The following is a 21,069-nucleotide window of genomic DNA, read 5'->3' on the forward strand; positions in this document are numbered from 1 at the left end:
GGCTTGTGTACTGAAACATTTGGTAGCTCATTCTATACGAATGATTCTACAGGATTCATGGTAGGGAAAGGCACGCGTAGGAAATACGAACACAGTAACAACGATATTACACCACGGCATTTGTGATGCCCTCCTTGTTTTCTTGTGTTCGTGTAATGTACAGTCGCCGAAAAAGGTTTACGGAACATGGGATCACAGAAAATGTTGAATTTCTGAGCAGCCTGTAAGAGCAGCCACTAAAACCTTACATCACAATGTTTTTTTTTTTTTTTTTTTGCATGTACTAGGAGATGAGAATGGTCTGTGTTGTGAGGCTACGGATATATTCAGCTTCTTCTCAGATCCCGTGCTACAGTAAGCCTTAGTGGTCGACTGTTCTCTTGCATTTTCTGACCGTGAAATTGTACCAACGCGTCGCGCTTTCTTTATATACTGCATGCTCTATTTACTCGTCTTTGGGAGCGGGATAGTTTAGGTGCGCGCTAGGCTAAGAAACAGTATATGGTGCCCGTGGCCACACACGGGCTTTCTCTACTCCACTACTTCTATATCTCTTTTTCAGTTTGTTGTGTTTATCTGAATTAATTAGTTAATTAATTATTCAGTACATCAATCAATCACCCAGTCATAACTTTAACTGGATTAATCCTCGGTGACCACAGACTAAGAGAACTCATAACAATCATAACCGAAGGTCTGAAAGTGGCCACAGCGACACACGCACTGTTTTAGAGGGACCTTAAACAAAAATACTACGTCGAGTAAGATTAAAAGATTAGGCTTCTGCAATACCGAAATGGTCCTTTGTATCGATAACACAGCTTTTGTAAACGAGAAAATGGCGAAAATGTAAAATCGGTGTGGCGCCACCTATTCGGGACTATGATGCCTTTCATGTGATGTCAGCTAGATCTGGCTGTTTCATAGAGAGCGCCAGAGGGGCAGGTCACGTGGGGATTACTTCAACTCGTCCGTTCTGGCGCGGGTGATTCAAATTGAGGAGCAGCAGCGGGAACTTCGGTTGCACTTTTCTAGGCAACAAAGTCATATATATTGGCACAAAAAGCAGCGGTAATAGACTTCTAGACGAATTGATTATCGATCTAACACGGTCTCAAATTTCCTTCAGTGTCCTTTTAAGCAAGTTCACCTCTCCTTCTGAATCCTACTTTTTTATCTAGGTTCTCATTGCGTGACCATCGCAGCCGGGTCTTGTGTGTATGTGCGTGTGCTTGTGTGCGTGTGTGCGTATGTATACATGTGCGTGCGTGCGTGCATGTGTGCGTGCGTGTGCGTGTGTGGGCGGGGGGAACGAATTTGCGCCGGCAGACAAAGACATTTAGACAATGGGTTAATATAGTCTCTTCTACTAGTCGGCAGACAGTCTTCGCGAGAAGTCGTAAGCACCCCGCCGCGAGATACCTCGCAAGATAAATTGGAGCAAATGAGTAGGATCCTGGGATTAGGTTCCGCGGGAGTGGGAGTTGATTACAGCACCGGAAAATGCGGTATCGCTGCGGGGGCACGGTGCTCCCGACGAAGGGAGGTGCACGGATAACAAAACGGGTGCGAGCAAGCGCGCACGAACGCACTCGGACTCACGTGTCGTCTCTCGCTCCTATACATATAGCTGCGCCCCCTTCAGGCCAGTCGCGCGGCGGCCAACACTGCAATCACGATGGCGCATCCTGGTCGGCCTAAACAAGGAGCGTGCATCTCTCCCACATTATACGGGACAAGAGAAGAAGAAGAAGAAGAAAGAAAAACTAACTTGCGAGCACATCGCTAGGGCGCGCACCGCTGACACTGTTTTCTGGTTCCTCTCGCTTAACAAGGTTGCAGGACGTTTCTGCATACAGAGAGAGAAAGGCGGATGGTTTGTAAGTGTGGCTGGCCGGTCCCGGGAGCTACAGAGACCCCTTCACGCCGATAGAGGGTGCGAGTGTGCTAGCGTGTGCGCGTGCGCGTGCGTATACGTGCGTATACCGAGGCAGAAGAGGTGAAGGTCGTTCGTATATTCAGGATGGAAGGTTTGGCGGTGGGCAAGCCCTGTCCGTAGGCTGCGAGGCTGGCCCATGGGAGTGGTGGTGAGGGGTGGACGTGAGACGAACAGTAAAAAAAAAAAAAAAAAGAGAAAGAAAGAAAGAAACAAACAAAGAAAGAAAGAAAGAAAGAAAGAAAGAAAGAAAGAAAGAAAGAAAGAAAGGGTGAAGCGCATGCAAGTACAGCGTGCGTGTGACGTGCCCAGTCACTTAGGCGGTAATTGTTAAGTAGCGCGCTATAGGCTTGATATTAAAAAAAAAAGGAGGCCGCCGCCAGCGCGTGCTTGAGCGTGGTTTGATCATCGCGTATTACTGCCACGGTATACCCTTCTTGGAGCGCGTACTATCATCCCGTCGGGTAGGCGGCGTGCATTTCGTTCTGGGTGCTTTGTCTTCTCTGTGCATTTGCATCGTCTGGGTAGCTTTGTTGTACTGGTACTACGCGTTCCTTTTTTGTATGGATGCGTGTACTTGAGTTCTGCTTGATACAGAGGCATCGGCCTTCTTTGTGTGGATCTTGGAGGGTGAGGGGGGGCTCAGACGGGTTATTCGAAGGCGAGAGATAAGAAAATCGTGTAGACGGGAGTAGCCGCTCCGCCACCAACCACTCTTCCTTGTGCTGTTCCGCCTTTTATATATTGCGTTCGGTCCCGAAGGTTTGCCCCAGTAGAAGGGGCGCGGGAGCCTCTCCCTTTCAGTGATCATGACGTGATCGTTAATTTTGTACCCGGTCTACGAATGTAGGTCTCTGTGGAAAAAGGATCTTCTCGGAGTTGTCCGGGCATTAGCCGGTCGGACGTACGTGAATTCTGGTTCCTTTGTGTACGGGTTGGTCACTCCAAAAGGGGGCGTGCTGCCGTCACGTGGTTCTCGCCATGGCCGTGACTCTCGAGCGCATGGATTCACTGGATGTTTCGAACTTGCGCCTGTCAGCCCCTGTTGCTTCGTAGAGATGCGACTTTTCTCGGATGTAAACAAAGAAGTAAAATAGGAACAAAGATGGGCCGGCGAACGTCGTTCTGCTTAGGTTCAATGTGTGCCGTAAAAAAATGCGACTACAAGCGAGCGAAAATAAGTAATCTGAAGGCGGAAGAAAGCCAGCTTATTCTGGAAAATGGCCGTTGCAGTTGCAATTGACAATGGCCACTTCGACACGTTTTAAATCATTGTATTCATCAGTGCTTTTGCTTCCGATGCACTGTACCGGCGTGCACAATTGGGGCACAAAGCGTCCGATAAGGGCCTATGCCCAAAGCGCCAAATCGTAACGTGTTCCTCAACTAATCGTTAGCTAACACAAGGTAAATTCATTTGAAGCTGTACTTCAATGTGCTGGCGTTACCCTTGCGGACTGTGTGAGACCATGCGCAGAGCCATGAATTATCATCACTGAAAGGCAGCTCGAAGCACCGACGGAAGGAATATTCATGTTGCTAAAGGATCCGCATGCAGCGGTAGCCCAGTGGCTGTGGCATTGCGCTACAGAGCTCGAGGTAGTGGGTTCGATCGTCTTCCGATGGCGGGGAAAAAAAAAGAAACGCTCGTGTATCGTGCATTGGCTGCGTGTTAAAGAACCCTATATATAGGTGGTTCAGCGTGCGTTAAAATATTACCATTCCTTACTAACCGCGTTTTCATCAAACTTTCATTGTATAATATTGCCAAATGCATGTTTATTAGTCTATATTATACATCTGCTTTTACACTGCGTTTGTATTATTTATGTTATTTACATATGGTGTTTTTATGCATATTTAGCGTGTATACTTCCCGTGTACGTACACCTGTCCCCATTCTATGTCCCAAACGTGCTCGCTTAGTTATTGTTAAATAAATAAATAAATAAATAAATAAATAAATAGCCTAAAATCCTGCCTGACGAAAATTATACATGCAATTCAATTGCATCTCAACAGAAAGTATACTGAAGCCAACGAAAACTCAACAGAAACGCAACATAATTCCTACAACGATTCTTGCGAGGGACGCAACTTTTGCTTCCCGCCCTGCCGTGCTTGCACGCTGCTTTCGAGTCACCAACCCCGACCGACTCGCCCAAATTGCCATCCTGACCCACGAAAGTGCGTAAGTCGGCCATCCTGACGACGGCTACGGAAGCGACGTCTGCAGGCCTTTTTTTTTTTCTTCTTTTGGAAGGAGAAAGAATCTGGCCCCGAGGTGTGGTCGGCTCGGAGCACCGTCCTCTCCTCTCGGGAGATCAAAAGTCAACAAGAACAGAGACGGGGATTCGACGGGCCTCGCAGACTGTCGGGCAGCAGGGCGAGGAAGACCTCCGAAGACGAAGAAGAGGCAAGCCATGCTGAAGGTTAGGAAATGCAAGGCGGCTGCAGAGCGACGTGGGAAGTGCATCGCAAGCGGCTTTTTCTGTGTGCGCCTCTTTCCTGCGCTGTCTGTGTATCTGTCTGCGTGCGTGCGTGCATGTGTCTGCGCGAGCGCGATCAAGGAGGAAGCAGGCGCCGGAGAAGAGGCTTTTGGTAGGCAGCGGGCGGCAGCGGCGGCAGCGCCGCGTGGTGTCGGCGGCGCGAACTCGATGGGGGCACGCGCGGAGCATTCCAAGGACAACTGCTGCTGAACCAGACCTACTCCGCCTCCTGACACGCCGCCGTACCGCTGAAGGCGCCGGCAACGACCCTCCCCGGACAACCTAGTGAGCAAAGGATTGCCGCGACGCCTTTGGCCGAGACGCGGTGTTTTTATGCAGGCGTCATTCGACGGGGAGGTGGCGTAGTTTGCGAATGGTCACTGCACCGTGTCAGACGGCGTTTAAGCGAAGTTCACTCTGCTGACAAACAGTAAGTAGGGGCTAAAGAACGATGCAGACACGAGACGGTGTCTGTGAGAACGTAAATGAAACAGAACTTTAAGGAAACGGAATGGGTGTTTTTTGAACAGCGGATACGCGGTCATACACTGCCCAGAGGCAGCAGTGACGGTGATGACGATGGTGTGAAGGTTCTCTCTGAAATTGCGTGGTTACACGTGCCACCTAGCGGATTTTCTTTCTGGTACATCTTAAGCTTTGAATATCTTTACACACTAAGCTGCATTTTTTTTTTCGAATGTTTGCTTCATTGTACGTTCTTGCAAGACAACGAAATTGTTAGCCTCAATTTTCCTTATTTAATCTTCAAATGTTATCGAACCGGTAGGTACTTGCACGATAAAGCGAGGTCGAAACAATGAAAGGGATATTAGTGAGGCAGTTCTTGCCTTGTCAGTTTACAGGGCTAAGGCTTGCTACTGTCTGCTGGTTTAATAAGCATCCACCGTCAAAGCGGTGCACAACCAGCACACTGTCACAGGTCGATGACCCATTTCGTACCGTAGCAGGTGAACGTGATCAAGTTTGAAGTGCAAAAGTATTTTTACAGGTTGCGACAGGCTGCGACGGTCACGTGCACAAGACATTTTAGTGGAAGCAGTGTCTGTACGTGTGTCGCACGTTGCATTAGATACAACCATACCCCCCCCCCCCTTCAGGCAAGTTCCTCAACGCTAAGACACAATCTTCTCAGAATAATATGCTTTTTGTCATTGGAAACTTATACCACTTACCCCAATCCTCTGTTTTGGTTGATGATCGGCTTGGCCCTTCGTCCGCAGGCGTTAGTGTCCGCACGTTCCACCGAATGTCGCTGCGCAAGAAACCACGAGGACAAAATAAATATACACGATTGCATGTGTACCCGTAATATCGACTTGATTTACAACATGTCAGGCCCGCCTGTCGGGCAAACAACGGGTCTTAAAGAAATGGTGCAGCTCCACAATTACAGGCCACCATGCATACTTAAACTTTTAGGATATAATTTTCATACCCGTACGGAATACATTTCAGCAGTGACAAAGATGCTGCATCGTAACAATGTTTTACTGTTGTTTTCCTTTCTCCCTTGAAAACGTTGAAAAAAAAATGTGCTGACTGCCGGTTTGTTCTCGCTCAAATTTCGGCAGCAAGATCGCATTTCATGGTACGGATGGTTCAATGAGTTCAAGCACTTGGCGCTGCTGCGTGATTTGCCCCCCCCCCCCCCCCAAAAAAAAAAAAAAAACGAAAAACAAAAACAAATTTGCCTATGTCTGCGTCACTTACAATAAGGGATGCTTGAAACATGGCGGCCATGTAACTTCCGCAGTCAGCAGTACGGCAAAACATGTCCTTTGAGATCGGTTCCTATTAATCACCGGGGGTTGCATCCGAGAGGCGCAGATGACGGCAAATTCGCAGTTTTCTCTTGACAAACGAGTCCAGTAACAATGCTTAAAACGATGATAGCAATGTAATCAACGACTAAAGGTAAAGTTCACGTAAGGAACAAATGTTCCTTGGAGTTCACAAGATATAAATGTTCTTGGGCAAGTGCAAATCAGCTATGGTATGGTAAAACTTTATTACGGTCCCTCGGAACGCGCGTCAGCACGTAGCGGGCCGCAAATCAGGTGCGACCTTCCAATCACAAAAATCGCGAACACTGACGCAGGAGCTACGGAGATTATCGCGACCAGTGTGACATGGTCTGTAGATATTGAGCGGGCTACCTAGAAAATATTTGTCATATATACAGGAAATTTTCGTATTCTGTGCATTGTTGCTTCCGGTCGAATATTGTATATATATATATATATATATATATATATATATATATATATATATATATATATATATGACCATATCCTGAGCAGTGTCAGCGTTAAAGGACTGCGGCTTGATTGAGTAACCAGTTCGATATAAAGCATAACGAAGCGTTTTCGAACTAGAGGAGGATAAGGACATCGCTGTAGGCAAGACGACTGACATCTTTTTTTTTCTTTTTTTTTCATTCTTGTCTTTTTCTCTACAGGTCTACACAATTCCCTACTTCTCGCGGAAAGTCCGATTCGCAATGAACGCAGGTTTTTGAAAATCACCGGGCCTGACATTGTTTCCAGGAATGCTTGCGAAATCGCACGAAAGTCTTTTGTAGGCTGACTGTAATTAACAGGAACTGTGCATTCCAAATCTTTAACCTGGGGACTGTATTATTAGCAAGTTTTGATCTTGTATGAGGACGCTCCTCGACATGTGGAGTTGAGCCACGGTCGAAAACAAGCTCAATCATACATTTGTGGCTGCCATTGAAAAGCAAAATGTAGACGTTTACGAATAAACATGCACAATATTATGCAGGTGACGCTAATTATGGGCAAGCAGGTATATTTGTCCATCTGCAATTTGTATCAAACTCACTTGGTTTTCCCGGTGAATTGTCTATGAGTTGTTGCCAATGCTGATGGTAACAGGGGACCAAGCGAGCTCCAGCTGGAACTTGCCTCAGGATGACAGTGCCCTTAAGACTACAGTGACCATGTGATCTTCGTAAATGATACGATATGAATTTAGGAAAGAAATGTAACCAGAAGCACTAATTTAAGGGAATAAGTGCATGCACACAGAATTCACCGTATCCTGCGTCGGCCACGGTAGCAGTGTATGCTTTAGAAGTTACTTCGCCACGCATTGATATGCACGTTTCCACACTGAACTATAGAACTGCACGGGCAATGGATCTCAATGACGTCAGCGATACAAAAAAGGTGGCCTGACTTTTTCTGCATAAGATACTGTCACACAATGAACAGCTGCTCACTGACGCCTGTAATCGGTAACATAAAACCTTGATTACGTCACTGGATACGACGGTAGGGTAAGCTCATGAACGCGTATGGACTGTTTTCGTCACATTATCCAAAGAAACTAGCTACCAGTGTAGAAAGGAAAGGTTGTTTAAGTGGTAACGCCAGAAATACATCGCAAAAAGCACTTAATCCCGTCAGTAGCCTTGAAGTCCGCGTTTCTCGGACACATGCGAACGTGATGGCACGTTATCTATGCCGTACTCTTATAACAATGCACACCGCCTTACTATATATATATATAAAAGCTGCCTCCTGTCAAACTGCCAAAAAAATCAACAACTCGCCTAACTAGCCTGAGCTTACAGCACCCTCACGAACTTAGTCCCTGCGAAAGAAAAAAAGGCACAAACCTCACTATAAAAAAACCTCGCCGAACTTCAGGAAAAAAAGCCCTATACATCACGTAGGTGACTTCAGCATAAGCGATTCCGCCACCAAGTCGAAAAATAATCGGAAGGAAGTTCAATCGTAAGGAAGATTGCCGTCAAACCATCCAGAAAGGTGAACAATAAGCACAGTAAGGAATAACACTCGGCGTCATCGAAAAGATCTCGCGCCAACCGCTTAACCTCGCATCACCTTCGGAGACCTCGTTCACGGGGAAGAAAAAAGAAGTCGCGAGCCGGACTATCTGAAGACTACCCGACGTCCTTCTCCAAGAATGCATACTACATCGCCCCGGGTCATTATATAAGCACTTCCACCGCCCTGCCGGACAGGCATCCCTGCGACCGCCTGCAGGTAGCCCTCACAGGGCTTTTTCACTCCCCCCCCCCCCCCCCTCACCCCCTGCTTCCCGTTAAGCAGTGTGTCTGTGCGTTGAAGAAATCGTTTTGGAACGGTCGCTTAGGTGCCGTTTGACCGGCGCACAATGGGCCATCAGCGCCACGCGGCGACTTCCGAGTCACGCTCTGCTGATCACAGCGACCAGCTGGGAGGGACCGCTGCGCCACTGTCCTCCCCGATGTGTATACACTTGCTGAATAAAAAAAAAAAAAAAATGGCCTCCCGCTTTATACGCCAACTTCCCAGCACTCCCCCTCCCTCAGCTGCCCTTTCCGCCACCTCCGAGTCATGTTGTCTTCCACAGGAGGTGCAAACAACTTGTATACGCTGCGACGCCTGTGAACCACGTTTCTAGATCGCGCGCGATCGCGTTGCCCCGTGAAGAACTGTCACGTCAGATTTAACGCCCATTTCATGGTTGATAGATCGATCGATCGATTACTATAGGACCGACAAAACAGACAGGGTATTTCGGAACTGGGCAGTGAGCTTTTGAAAGCAGCGAGCACTGGCTTCGACATCCGGTTAACTGAGTGAATGTATGCTGAAAAAACTTCTTCAATGTGAATGATACAGTAGAATGTTCTTTTTTTTTCCCAAGATGGAAATGAAGATATTTTACGCGGACGGTGTTGTGCCAAGTATTTCTTAATGGTTCGTTAGAGGCCAGTTTAATATCTAACACTTTCTGTGGTGGTGTAAGGTCATGTGTGTATGTACTTGTTCGCGTTCTCACCGTTATTTTTATTTCGTTTATGCGGTGTACTTAAACATTTGAGTTTTTCCTTTTACGTTTACTCTGTTCGCTGCTCAATGCCTGCCCTTGAATGTCTTAAGTGGTCACGTCGTTTGTAATTAACGCGTATATGAAGAAATCAGAATCGCGCTATTTTTTTACGACACGTCACTGAGCCTACAAACCACGTGACAACCGCGTGCCACCTCACTCCTCATTTACGCAAAACCAGATAGCCTTAGACAAACAAATTTAACCAAACTGCAGAAAAGTTTCATTATTTTCCTTGTCACCATGGAATGTGTCCAGATCTAGAACTGAAGAAAGTGAGGCTTGTATACGCAACGTCCTCCAGTATGCTTGCTAAGAGACTACTAAGACCCCCTGCATGAGACCTTACAGCTGCCTGTCACCTTGGAATTCATCCGCGCCCGGCTCTGCGACAGAGTGATGTTTCCCCGCGATGTTTCCCCAGTATCAGTTCTTGGCGGTAAGGGCTAATCGAACCGGCAACTTACATTAGCTGCAGTTTATGAGCCACCAGTTTCCACGAGCCAATCCCGCAGTTACTGCCCGAGACAGGGCTACCATACCGTCGCATATCGTGCGTGCCATGTGGCAACCCGTTCGCATCAGCCGGCCACAACAGACAGGACAGAACAAACACACAAAGCGGTAGATTTACGGGTCCGGACGCCGCCGGAGAAACAGAACGGAGCTCGCGCGTCTCAGCTGAGTGCGCCGGAAACTTCGCACCTGTTCGGCACTCGCGGGTCTGCTAACAACGTCACCTTGCGGCAACGCCTCCGGACCGGAACCCACCTGCTGTACGGCTCGGTAACAAGCGTGTGAGGAGGGAAGTCGCGTGCTGGACGCGTGTGCTTGCTGGCAGACCGCGACAGATCGGCTTGCTGCTAATGTGGAAGCAGAAGCTCGCTCGTGCCGAAGCCAAGACTAGCCAAGCGTGCGGAAGACGTCGTGGCCGCCGTGTTGGGGGAAGGTGGGTGGGGAAGGGGGGTCGGGCTGTTCGCGTGCCGCGTTTGACACCTGTTCGAAGCTGAAGAGAGTGGATAAAGAGGCCTCATTTGCCTGTCTCTAAAGTCTCGGGTTAACGGTCTGGCGAGCCCCAGCGATTTATTTAAGAAAACGAACTACTTCTTTTCGGTTCCGCACCCATTAGTGACCCTGTATTATTTATTTATTCCTTTGTTTGCTTGTTCATTACCTTATTTATTTATTCATTTACTTATTCTACCTTTAGAAGCAATATATATATGAAGGAGAAGAAATGGTACCGAGGGGCCCGATTTTTATTAATCATATCATAAGAAGCCAACAAACAATGACACCAAGGACAACATAGGGGAGATTACTTGTACTTACTAATTGAATTAAAGATATAACAAATTAAAGTAAATGAAAATGGATGGAAAAATAACTGGCCGCAGTGATTTTTCCCCACCTGCGGCCAGTTTTTCCATCCATTTTAATTTCCATTAATTTATCATTTCTTTTATTCAATTAGTAAGTACAAGTAATTTTCCGTATGTTGTCCTTGGTGTCATTGTTTGTTGGCTTCTTATGACATATATATATATATATATATATATATATACATATTCATTGTCTGACTGTATATATGTTAGAAACACATGTCATAAAAAATCCAAAAGAGGGCACTTCGATTTGTCTATTCAAAGTATGCCAGAATATAGAGCGCTACTGCGCTTCGTATGTCAGCTCGTATCGCAACTCTGGTTAGCCGGCGTAAGCTAGCCTCCCTAAAGTTTCTTTTGCTTCTTTCTCACAATTTAGCAAATATAAATAAGGACGAATACTTGAAAACTCCGAACCGTCACTCCAGTACAAATAACCACGAGAAATGTATATACGCCCCTTCCTCCCACGCTGTCACACGTTTAAATATTAATTCTTCCCTTTAGCTATCGAAATATGGAATGACCTGCCGAATCAGGTTGTCAATGCTGAATCAGTTGACACATTTTTGTCACTTAATTGTAGAAATTATTTCAAGTTACCGCATTAAGCCGCTAGTGTTCGGTGCGCAAGGCGAAAACAATGCATCGCGCATGTATTTACACCGTTCTGTTCAAACGATTTTTCCTTTTTCTTCTTTGTGTTGTCTCTATGTTACCGCTTTCACACAGTGCATAACCTTTTTCTACGGCATCCTTATTTATCCTACGCATGTTTACAAATACTGGTATGCCCACTGAAATATTCAAAAGTATAGTCCATTTATTGTTTTGTTGTTGTCGTCCATGCTTACAATGTATTATGCCTTTTTCATCTTTTGTTCTAGATTAACATGGAGTCTTCTGTACCTCGTATTCCCTATCCTGTATAGGCCTGGATAGGCCTACAGTATTGAATAAATAAAATAAATAAAAAATGTATAGGTGCATTCCGTATTATTCGGCGGTCGACTTCACCAAGCCTCTCGTTCGTTTGGTGCTGTTTGTGCTAATAAAAATATACATTATATTAGTATATATTATATATTATTATTATGCATATGTTCCCCGGCATCACAATTGCCTCGCAGCTGTCTTTAGGAACAGTTTTAACGGGACAACTTTTTTTTTTGTGAATTCGGGCCCTGAATATTCTTCTATATCACGTATATCACGTCGTATTCTTCTATATATCATGTATTCTTCCTGTCTGAATATTCGTGTTTGCTTCGACTCAAATATTTCCCTGCGTGAACAACCCCTCCTATTTCGGAAGCTCAACTGATTAAGCGGCTGAAGCTGCCCAGGAAATAGTGTCAGCTGGCGCTGCCCGCCGCGCAGGGCCCAAACTCTGTTTGGGTTGCTTTGCAGGCAGGACCGATAGCGTCCGGGGACTCGGTGTCCTTTGCTTCTAAGACTCCCTATAGTTTCGCTTATCGTTGTCAGCCTGGCCGCGTCAACAATCCGAACGCACGTCAGTGCCCGCGTGAAGTTGGGCTTTCCAAACAATGGTGTTATTGTGGTCGGGGGGTGTGAGAAATGAGAGACAAAGATGAGCCAGGTATATGATTTGCGGCGACCACCCACGGGGCTTAGCGCCCCAACATCGATAGTCGAGCTATGAGCGACTCTGTAATAGACCTACATCTTTATGAAGCTGACTCAATCCCTGTCAGCTGCCCACAGTGTAATCTTTCAGGAAACCAGGATATATCATGACAACTCGAGCAGTGAGGCGCCGGCCTAAACGTTGAATAAATATATTTATTATGTCTCTCTTGTTTTTTGTAGTGGAGTACTCGGGGAAATTTTTACTGCATAGGTTTTTTACGACCATTCAAATGTAACTACACGAAAGTATTGTCACAATCTGTGACGTCACAATAGTGCAGAAGCTTCAGATTGGCGTCTTCTTCTTCTTTCTGGGGTTTTACGTGCCAAAACCAGTATTGATTATGAGGCACGCCGTAGCGGAGGGCTCCGGATTAATTTTTGACCACCTGGGGTTCTTTAACGTGCACTACAACGCAAGCACACGGGCGTTTTTGCATTTAGCCTACATCGAAATGCGGCCGCCGCGGCCGGGATTCGACCCCGCGACCTCGTGCTCAGCAGCGCAACGCCTTAGCTGATTGAGCCACCGCGGCGGGTTCTGAGTGGCGTCGCCACCTATATCTGTGCTTGTGCTTGTGCTTGTGCTTGTGCTTGATGTATTGGGGGAACTACAGAATGGGTTCAGGCCAGGCAGACGCTTAGAAGACAATATGTTTGCACTAACTCAGTGCATAGAGATTTCAGTAGCTCAGAAAAGACCTTTATGGATAGCATTTGTAGATATTAAAGGAGCTTATGACAACGTAGACAGGGAATTGTTGTGGGATATTCTTCAATACGAAGGCATAGATGACGATTTCGTGGAGCTACTGAGGGAGATATATAGAGACAACCAAGTACAAGTGGTATGGGAAGGTAGAAAAGGAAATGAAATGGTGGGAATTCACCAAGGATTGAAGCAAGGATGCCCTCTGTCACCATTGTTGTTCACGCTTTACGTCAAGGGTATAGAAAGACGACTGGAAAACAGCGAATTAGGTTTTGATTTATCCTACATGCGTAATGGACAAATGGTGCAACAGAAGGTCCCTGAACTGATGTACGCAGACGACATTGTGCTACTAGCGGACAATAAAAAAAAAATTACAGATACTTGCGAATATCTGTGGGAATGCAGCGACAAATCTAGGCCTTAAGTTTAGCACAGAGAAATCAGGAATTATGATCTTTAATGAACACACGAGTAACTTCGTGGTGTCAATTCAACAGAAAGTAATACCCATAGTGAAGCAATATAAGTACCTCGGTGTACACATAAACGAAGGAAAGAATTGCTCAAACAACCACCAAGATAATCTGAAAATAAAGGGGAAGCGGAATGCAGCAATAATGAAACACTGTGGGGCCACAATAAGTGTGAGGTGGTGCGTGGAATCTGGAAAGGAGTAATGGTGCCAGCGCTAACATTCGCAAATGCCATTATATGCTTAAAATCGGATATATTGGCGGGTTTGCAAGTCAACCAAAGATCAGTAGGCCGGTTGGCTTTGGGAGCCCACGGTAATACCACAAATGAGGCAGTGCAGGGTGACATGGGTTGGGCCTCTTCTGAAGTCAGAGAAGCACAGAGCAAAATTAGTTTTGAAGAAACGCTCAGGAACATGGATGAAAATAAATGGGCGGCTAAAGTGCACAAGTATCGCTACATGAAAAGCGTGGACACAGAATGGAGGAAGAGGTCAAGGAAGTTGGCAACCAAGTACAGGATAATCGAAACTGCAAATAGACAACCAGGAGTCATCAGAAAGAAAGTGAGAGAAATAGAGACCGTGAATTGGATGCAAAGAATGGAAACAAAAAGGACAATGGAGATTTACAAGAATGAGAAGAAAGAAATTAGAAGGGAAAATCTGTACGATAGCACAAAGGGCAGTGCCTTGCTATTTGAGGCTCGAGCCGGTTGCCTAAGTACGAAAACATATCGGAACAAATATTCGGAACTAGATGAGACATGTGCATGCTGCAGTAAAGATCCAGAAACCACTCAGCACATCCTGATGGAATGCGACGGGATCCACCCAGCGAGAACCGTAGGTAACGTGCAACTCCCAGAAGCGCTTGGTTTCAAAGTGGAAGGAAACATAAACAGATCAGCCGTAGAGATCAGCAAGAGACGATTGGAGTACTGGTGGAAAAAAAAAGCAGGGAAAAGATGGATACGACCTGATCTCTTAAAATCATAGGCAGCGGCACAAGGTAAATTTTTGAAAAAGAAAAATGATAATGAGAGGTATATAAAAATGCTAGATAAAGAACATGTATAGTATACCTGATTAAATCAAGCAGGCTAGGTGGCTATTTGTCGCCGCCCCGTTTCAAAGGGGATGCCAATAAATAATAATAATCATCATCATCATCTTGTTTGTTTGCTTGTTTGTTTGTTACTTTTGATTGCGTCATTTCACGCTTACACATGGTAAGCTTCCTTCATTAATGCATTCATGAAAAAAAAAACTTGAAATATCACACTGAAGTTTACGCGGTAGTTGACCTGCGTTGTGTAGATCATCTGCTAAAACAGCATGATATTGTCGAAGGTGCGAATCTGTGTGGCGACAGGAAGCCCTCAGCTTTGAGATAAAGGAATGGATGTCCATGTACAGTATTCTAGTAGGCCTGATGTAATTTTTATTGATGCACATTCGGATGTATATCAGTCTCATGCACGCACGAGTTTTGAGAACTGTGAATTTCGACGTCAAATATTCTACAGAGAGAGATGAATTTATTATGAGAGAAAAGCTGAGAGGTCGGCCTCAATCAATGTTCTGACCTGCTACTCGGTGTTGGGGGAAGTGGAATGGGTGCAGAAGGAAAGGATAGAGAAGGCGCTGAATATGAGGATGAAGATGGTGGTGAAAAACTTGTACGGAACTGGAAACGACATTTGCTTTGGCCGGCCTTGCCATTACGTCTTTGCCAGGCCCTCTCTTCATCAGGACAGCGAGTAAAAAACAAGATTTCATGCACCGCCGCTACTGACGGTCCACATGATCGCCCCAGCGGAAACGTGCCGTTAAAAAGCGGGACGTGCTAACCGCCTGAGATTTCACGCAACATCAACGCTCGGCCATTTTGTGCCAGATTTCGTGCGTCACGTAAGACTCCGAGATCGATGGCACCTGTGCATCCATTTCGGAGGCTTCGATCAGCATGAGGAGGCGAGTTGTGCCGCATACAAAGACCTAGGATGTCGTTCTTGAAAAGGCGACTTCGCGCAAGCCGCCCCAATTCTTGGCGCAATTTTATGTCTTTTTCACAGGTACATTTATAGTAATAAATTTCACTGTTTGCCGCTTCATGCATCTATGCGCACATCTCGACGCATTCACAATGCATTTAGTTTTGCACGCATTCATGGTCTAACGAAGGCATTTAACTCATCACCATTACCTCGAGCTATTGCACATTGGAATAGTCTTCCGGATCACATTGCATCCATCTCTAATCGCGAAACATTCCGTGATAACTTGAATTCGTTGCGTATTAATATTGTATAAAGATGTTGTACTTTGCTTTTTGTAATATTTGTATTGTTGCCTTTTTTTCGTCTGTATCTTTGTTTTTTTTATTTTTTGACTTGTAATTACTGTTGCCCCCCTTACTCAATGCCCTTCATTGGGCCTGTAAGGTATTTTGAATAAATAAATTCAAGGTACAAGTGGCACTTACAGCAATGGTAAGTGCCCCTTGTGCCAGAGGTATCAACGATGAGGACGATAAGGACAAAACTACTACTACTACTACTACTACTACTACTACCACTACCACTACCACTACCACTACCCCTACCACTACCACCACCACTACTACTACTACTCTACTACTACTACTACTACTACTACTACTACTATTACTACAACCAGTAGCCAATGTTGCCAATGTACTACTACAACAACAACAACAACAACAACAAGACGGCGCTGTCTGCTGCGAGAGTCAGCTGCTGTTGCAATAAGTGAGTTTGGAGCTCGATGAATCACAATTGAGCCTGCTGGACATTATTATTTCGTGGCGCACTCTCGCCTGTGTTACGTTGCGTTGCATTACGTGAATGGCACTCCACATTATGGAGCTGCACTACAGTCACCACGAGATCGTGGTTTGCATGAAGCATTGCATACTGGCCGAATGGAGTGCGGTGCGCCCCACACTTACCTATATATATATATATATATATATATATATATATATATATATAGCGCTCGAGCGGTGCGCTATGAGAGGCGGAGAAAGCGATATTTTTGCATTCCTGCTTGGTTTGAAAGGAGCTTGCGGGAAACGATGGGCACCTGGACGGAAGCGACACAGTCTTCAACGCGATGTCCCGAACCTAATTAGCCGCTTTTGTATACTGCAATTTATTCGCAACCTGGCGCTCGAACGCGTCAGGTAAGCGCCCGGACGTAATGCATACTCGCGGCAAGCTCTCTCTCTAGGCTGGGAAAAACGTCGTCAGGCAAAACGAGGCACACGTCGGACAGGCCTTGACCCTGCAGCGAATTGAGAAAGGCGTCCAGTTTGTTTTTTTGGTCGTCGAACTTGGCGAAGCATCGGATCGGCCAAGGTCGTCGGCTGCCGTTATAAGCAGTGCGCGGCCTCCTCGCAGCAGTTCTTGTTTGCTGTCGTTTTTCGATCCTCGGCGTGGCAAGTCTGTTTCCTCTGGGAGTATACGAAAAACGTGTTGCCTCCTCCCTCTGCGATCCGGATCAATTTCCCATGGGTCGCGGGCGTGTGAATCTGTCGGTTTGTGCGTGTGTGTGTGTCAGTGGCACGGATATGTATTTCTTGCGGGTGTTTTTCTTTTTTTTTTTTTTTTGTCGGAGACTCGGCGAGTTGTTTCTGTGCTCTCGTCAGCGAGTGCGGGTGATGCGCTGTCGTTATTGCCGCTCTCGCTGACGACAGGAAGTGGATGAATGAACGGTGTGTGTATGTAACCCAACTTAAGCAAGACTTGAGAGAAGGCTACAGTTGGTATATTCCGGTACTACTAAACTTGAAGCGCAAGAGAGAGACAGTCTCTGTTTGCCCTGTCGACTTATTGGTCAGGTAACAGAACAGTCGCCCTCAAGAGATTTGGGGATACGGAATTTGCGATAACAAAAACAACGAAAACTGAATTCCCACTTAGCCGGAGCAGACACGCTATCAAAGTTCTTTTCTTTATAGTATGCATGTTGGCGCTCATGTATATTGTCGGTGGGTGCTCGTTGTATTATGACCAGATGGTAGCATGATTACACGTACATTTTTGCGAAGTTATTCACGCAATTTTGTGTAGAAGAACGAGCGGATGAAAAGTTGATGCATACACACAACGACACTGCAGTGTAACAGCTGCTGTTACACAACAACTTTACGAAGAAACTTTCAAAAGTAACATTTCAAATAAAAAGGACGATATGACATATATAACGTGCAACGCGACAGTACAAATAAAGGAGCACTATTATCAACAAAAAGCTTTGTACAACAAAAATCTAAAGAAGGCCTATGGTTCTTGTCACCTAGAAAGTGATCCGTTTAATTAAGCGCGCTGTTCCTTCAAGAGAGCAGACAATTCCCGTTCGTCGGGGAGCCCGTGTACCGTAAACTTTTGTTGTCGACTGTACGTGCATGGGCGCTGCGCCTTTTGAATCCCCCAGCCTCATAGTCTGCATGAAGGCCAAATCTTTCCGTGATAACGCGCTTGCGTTTTCTCTGCAATACGGACTTCTCCTTGGTTTCTCATTATCTGGAGGAATCCACATGTGAATGATAGTATGCATATATAGCCTGTGCCTAATGACGCTGCTGGTGTTTATTATCCATATGAATCCTGGTTGTTGACCATCTTCTGATTCGTCGCAAGTCGTTGAATAGGCCGGCATAATACAAGTCATCTATCAAGAGATACAAAGCTGCACTTCTACAATATTTGAGCCATCCTAAATGATACTAGTAGCAATTTTTTAGGGGAATAATATGCTATATAGGGGGCAATTCGGCGCGATAAAAAAAAAGAAAGTTGGAAAGCTGAGCTACTTTCTTCGGAAATTGTGTACATATTTCCCGGAAACAATTTTACAGTTAAATAATGTTGCACAGTTGGAGGAAAGTGAAAAACTGACATACACCCTTCTTCTAGTACGAAGCTACCACTGATATGTGGCGGAAAATATATTGGCCAGACGGGCCGTTGTATAAGTGATAGCTTAAGAGAGCACAAACAAAACTTACGTGCCAAGACCAGTTCTGATTATGAGGCACGTCGTGGTGGAGGGCTCTGGATTAATTTTGACCACCTAGGGTTCCTTAACGTGCACTATACAACGCAAGCACACCGGGGTTTTTGCATTTCGCCTCTATCGAAATGCGGCCACCGCGGCCAGGATTCGATCCCGCGACCTCGTGCTCAGCAGCGTAACACCTTAGCTAACTGAGCCACCGCGGCGGGTCGATCGGTGAAGTCATTATTTCGCCTCCAAGAGAGAAAGGGCGTAGTCAGGATGAGGCTGCTTATGAACTCTTCGACGAAGCCCGGTCTCCACAGCGTAAGTCTGCGTGCCTGTTAAGCTCACCACCATTCCCTAGTGCTCCCGTCGTAACCAGAGTACGGCTCGCGGCAAATAGCTAAAAAAAAAGTTTGCCGTGGTTGAACGCGGTTATACCAAGTTTGTTGAGCGACAGCACGGTTTTGTTTGCTTTGGGAAAGGACTCACATGCTGCTCGGTGCCGTCAGCAACTACCGCATCTACAACTGCACCACACGACAACACATAGACGCTGCTCGGCGTGGCAGCAGCAGCAAGTGAATTGACCTTCATGCTGCGTCTCGCTTCAACGCGAACTAAGCGTCGAAACCACAGCGCATACGAAGCTACTAGCACTCGGCTCACTTTGTCCACATTGCAGATCGCTTTCAAGATATGTGCGCCCACGCGGCGTACGCAGCAGCCGGCGGTAGTGGCAGGCTAAGTCCCAGTCTGACCTTGGCTGAACTTGAAGGTCAGACTTACGGAACCAGGCGTTTTCTGGGTTTGTACCTGTAGTAGTAGAGCTATCGCTCTAAAACGGCCCGGCAACGCAAAAGTGGCGTGATCGCGCGAACGTCACACTCGACTGACGCGAGCCCCTTCTTGCGCGAGCATCGCTTCGGAATCGGCGGTTGAACAGCGAGCTACGCCCCATGACACGGCGGGCGGGCACGCGCGGTCATCGGCTGGCATAATGGCTTCCCCGGAAAACAGGGGCGCGCGCTCGGAACGCGCGCTACGTACTTTCGGCGGTGGATCCCAGGCCTCTCTCTAATAGGCACCACCGAAACTGCCGATGCATTCTCCCCTGCATTTTCCCCCTGTTGCCTCTCCTAGAAATAATGAATACAAAAAAGGGGTACTGTGGCGTAATAGCAACGCGAAACTTACAGTATACCCAACTTTCATTTTGGTCGGGACTACCCGCCGATGCAGGCGAGCGTCTACCATAGCAGTTATCTGGCGGCATTCTATTACGTCTTCTAACCATTACTGCCCACGGCAGATATGTAATCGGGGTACACAGCTGCATAAGCGCAGCTGATGTGTGCCCCTTGTGGCATATAAGACTAGATGGGAACGGCATCGTGTTAAGCATATTTTGGTCCACTATGTAGTTACGCGAAAAACACCAGGCATGGACTGCATGACGGGCTTTTGTGGTGTCATCGTGTAAGGGGGACGGGTGGGGGGTGCAGTCGCTTCTGTTCTTCTGTGGAACGCGAGCATGAGTTTGGGAGAAGGATTCACTAACGACGAAAAAAAAGCGAGACGGATTTCTCAGTAATCTGACTGCCCCTGATTCACATCAAAAGAAGAAGAAGAAGCAAAAAAAAAAAAAAACCTTTTTCAGTGCGCAGATGTTTCGAAACATGAAAGTGCAGCCCGTTCACCACGTGCAACCAGGGCTATGGCATCGAGGGGGTCGTGCAGGGTTAGACAAAATAAACATAAGCTATCTATCTCGTCTATAGGCTGTGTAGTTGCCTTTGGGGAGTAGTAACAGCTGTGTCACTTATTAAGCATACCAAGAATCGAACACACGATAAATAACGAGCTTTCGGAAGACGTGCGTAGTTGCACCTCGATATTTTTCCCACTCGAAACTTGGTTACGCAACATAATTGACCAGCTGTATGGCTAAAGTCGATATTTTTCTTCGCAAAAGAGGGCTTATGTTTTATAAGATGCACAATTCCGCCCAGTCTACTTTATATATATAGTTATATAATCAAGCTGACTTAATTGCAACGTTTCTTCGATTTCATTGGGGAATAATTGTTCGATATGATGCATTCGCTGCACATATTTTGATAAAATAAACTTCTCCAGGCCTTCGTGTCAAACCTAAGGTGGTATTCTAATGTAACACTTCTTTTTGTTCCATTCCGTTCCTTTCTTATACTTTACCGTTCACGACCAGCAGATACCGGTGGTAACATGGGCGGAGCGCCGCTCGGGCCACTGAAGAAGCGCGATAAGCTATCGCATCAGATTGCAATCGTTACGTTACCCCGCGCCTGAGCTTCTGTCAGGTCTGAAAGACTAAAGTGTTTCATTTAAGCGTGACCTAGACTGTACATCAAGCCCGTGCTAAAACAAACAGTAAATTAGAAATAACGACACTTATTAGCGGGAGTGCAGTACGTACTTGGAAGTTTGGCCCACAAGTGCACTTTGAAGTTCGTTTAGTTAGGCAGAAA

At 46.2% G+C, this 21,069-nt stretch overlaps 1 protein-coding gene across 2 annotated transcripts in view; it reads right to left on the reverse strand.

Annotated features, from left to right (window-relative positions):
- LOC119463332 (G1/S-specific cyclin-D2) overlaps positions 1-21,069 on the reverse strand; it is a 335,797-nt gene that overhangs the window by 122,075 nt on the left and 192,653 nt on the right. For both annotated transcript variants that reach the window (XM_037724130.2, XM_049656520.1), the window contains exon 3: positions 5,619-5,698. The gene's annotated coding sequence lies outside the window, so the exon portion shown is untranslated. The remainder of the gene's footprint in view (positions 1-5,618; positions 5,699-21,069) is intronic.

The sequence above is a fragment of the Dermacentor silvarum genome, chromosome 9, assembly GCF_013339745.2.
Source record: "Dermacentor silvarum isolate Dsil-2018 chromosome 9, BIME_Dsil_1.4, whole genome shotgun sequence".
Classification (NCBI taxonomy): Eukaryota; Metazoa; Arthropoda; class Arachnida; order Ixodida; family Ixodidae; genus Dermacentor; species Dermacentor silvarum.